The sequence below is a fragment of the Suncus etruscus genome, chromosome 9 (assembly GCF_024139225.1).
Source record: "Suncus etruscus isolate mSunEtr1 chromosome 9, mSunEtr1.pri.cur, whole genome shotgun sequence".
NCBI lineage: Eukaryota > Metazoa > Chordata > Mammalia > Eulipotyphla > Soricidae > Suncus > Suncus etruscus.
Window position 1 is genome coordinate 69,602,413 of NC_064856.1, and position 2,794 is coordinate 69,605,206.

The 2,794-nt window shown below is 36.8% G+C and overlaps 1 pseudogene; it reads left to right on the forward strand.

The window, feature by feature from the left end:
- The first annotated feature begins 2,035 nt into the window (after positions 1 to 2,035).
- LOC126019543 (uncharacterized) lies at positions 2,036 to 2,121 on the forward strand (annotated as a pseudogene).
- The last annotated feature ends 673 nt before the right edge of the window (positions 2,122 to 2,794 follow it).

Genomic DNA, 2,794 nt, shown 5'->3' on the forward strand with positions numbered 1-2,794 from the left:
CAGAGGGAATTTTTTATTCCTAAGAACAAGGTTTACCTCCATATTCTGGGATGTTTTTACTTATGTGATTTTTTAAAAGATGTTAATGCTGCAAAATTTTCTCCTTTGAGAAAAGCTGGCAAAAAAAGGCAAGAGTTCAACATGCCATAAAATCATTCCACAAGCAGTAGAACCATTCCACAGTCCAATGCCAGCAATAAATCATGTCATCTCAGTGTATTTCCCAAGACGTCCAACTAAAAAAAAAACCATTATGAGAAATGAAATTTTTAATAATGAAATGATATTCATAGGATGAGTGTGTGTTTGGAAGGTTATAAATACAACTTTGGAGAGGTCTGGAATGTTAATATCTGATGAGTGCAAAGATGGATGTCATAGCTTATCACAATGCAAATATTAAACTGTAAGTCACTGGGCTTCTCTATTTCTTTTTTTCTTTCTTTAATATTCTACACATGCCGTACTTGGAGAAACATCTTCTGTGAGAATATTCAGAAGGCACAAAGAGGTCAGAAAAAGTATGGTCAAAAGACAATTTTTACCATTCTGAAATCCCTGATGGTCAATAGTTCTGGGAACACTGCTTAAGTTGCATATATTTAAACCATTCCTTCTTCCCCATTTCACATCTGAGAAGCCTGAGGCTCTGAAAACCTGAGTTAGTTAATAGGCAGTAGAGACCTTGTTCCAAGACCTTGGCCACTACCACCTGTTAAGACACACACTGTGAAAGGCCAGTATAGGTCCTCACCTCCCTCCTTCCTTATTCTCTGGCTAAATCAACTTAATAACTAACAGGTATTTATGGAAACTGGCTGGGTATAACTTTGATAGGCTATAAATAAAGCTCCTGATTGGAGTGTGTTAATCTGGTTAGTTAGGTCCCACCCAGATATCCTTGAAAAGCAACGTTCAGGTTGAGTTGGGCCACAGAACTGCAAACTGAGAATGAACATAATTTCATTATCTTTAATCAATACAAATCTCTGGCCTAGCATTAGTTCAAATCACTATGCATTCTATGCAGAATCCTTAAGGAGACCCACTAGAGCTATTGCATCTGATATCTTTATTACAAACCAACAATATCCAACTCCTTTATCTTAAGTAAATACAACATTATCAAGGCCATGGATAGAGAACCTGAGAACAAGACTAGGTAATTTGTTTTAGTAGCTACAAAATCCTAAAAACTATGACTACTGCTTTCTTAGTATGAGTCTCATATGCCCTGGGAGGCATAACTGGTGAAATCAAGACAGTTGAAAAGATAGAAACTGGTTTTGAAGGTGCCTGTTATTATCAAATCATCAACTGAGGGGTATTTTAGCAAGTGGCAATGCCCTAGTCCCCATGGGCTTTGGTGGCATATTTGTGGTGAACATTATTTATAATGAACAATATACCTTCCAAGATCTCTAGAATCCCTGACAAATCTCACAAGTTAAATGAAGCAAAAGCACTAGAAACATTTACTTCTTCTTTTCATTCATTCATTCATTCAACCAATCCTTTTGAAAATTCTCCTTTCCTCTAGTATAGTTTCATGGGAAGAGAGAGTGAAATACAACTTCAGGTTTCTCACCTCTCCACTCATTTCCTTCCTTGCTTACCCCAAAGGGAGAAAAGACTGACTTATTCATGAGAGTTTGGAAGCCAAGACTTGTATACTCATTTTACTCTTCTGTTATTCCCTTTGGGTTATGCCTGCCTGATTCATTCCATTCACCAGGCCCTGCCATAATTACTGGCTCAGGGCCACCAAGAATTGTGTTTGGGGGTACCTCTAATTAAAGGATGTTGGAAGCACACTGATGAACAGACTTAACTCCCATTCTTAATATCAATTTTTATCACATTATTATGAAAGCCTTTTATTTTCTACTTTTATCTTTATTTTGGTTTATCAAAATATCAAAAAGTCTATCTCCTGATCTGTTATAGAATGAGTAAAGAAAAAAAGGTATGTTTGTTGTTGCTAATACACTTAACAAAATTATCAAATAAAGATATCAAATAAAGATAAATTAGGATCACTTCTCATTCTTTTGACTAAGATCAAGTGTAGTATCTGTTCTTATCAGTTTAATATCTGAAAAATTAAATTAGGCACCTGATTTGCATAATAACTCAGCAAGAACAAATAGTAGGTTATGCAGGACAAGAATTTCTATCTCCAGGTAGACACAAAATAGTCTCATTCATCTATGGGTTTTAAGAAAAATAAAAGACATTATTGTAATAATGCAGAGACAATACAGATGAGAGCTATAAGGACTGGTTCATGATATGAAGTTCACCACAAAGAGTGGTGAGTGCAGTTAGAGAAATAACTACACTAACAACTATCATGACAATGTTAATGAGTAAGAGAAGTAGATTACCTGTCTAGAATACATGCAGGGGGTGGGGGAAAAGAGTGTTGGGGGGCATTGGTGGTGAGAATGTTGTACTGGTGAAGGGGGATGTTCTTCTGTGTGACTGAAATCCAAATACAAACATGTCTGTAATCATGGTGCTTAAATAAAATATTAAAAAAATAAGAAGAATTTCTACCTCTAGGTATTTGTCAGGATGGTGGAGGGGATGGGGCAAAGTAAAGTACAGTGACCAAAACACAAGAAAGAAAAGCTTTCTTAGTGTGATTACATTAAAAAAAAATGTGATGGCGGGCCCGGAGAAATAGCACAGCAGCGTTTGCCTTGCAAGCAGCCAATCCAGGACCAAAGGTGGTTGGTTCGAATCCCGGTGTCCCATATGGTCCCCCGTGCCTGCCAGGAGCTATTTCTGA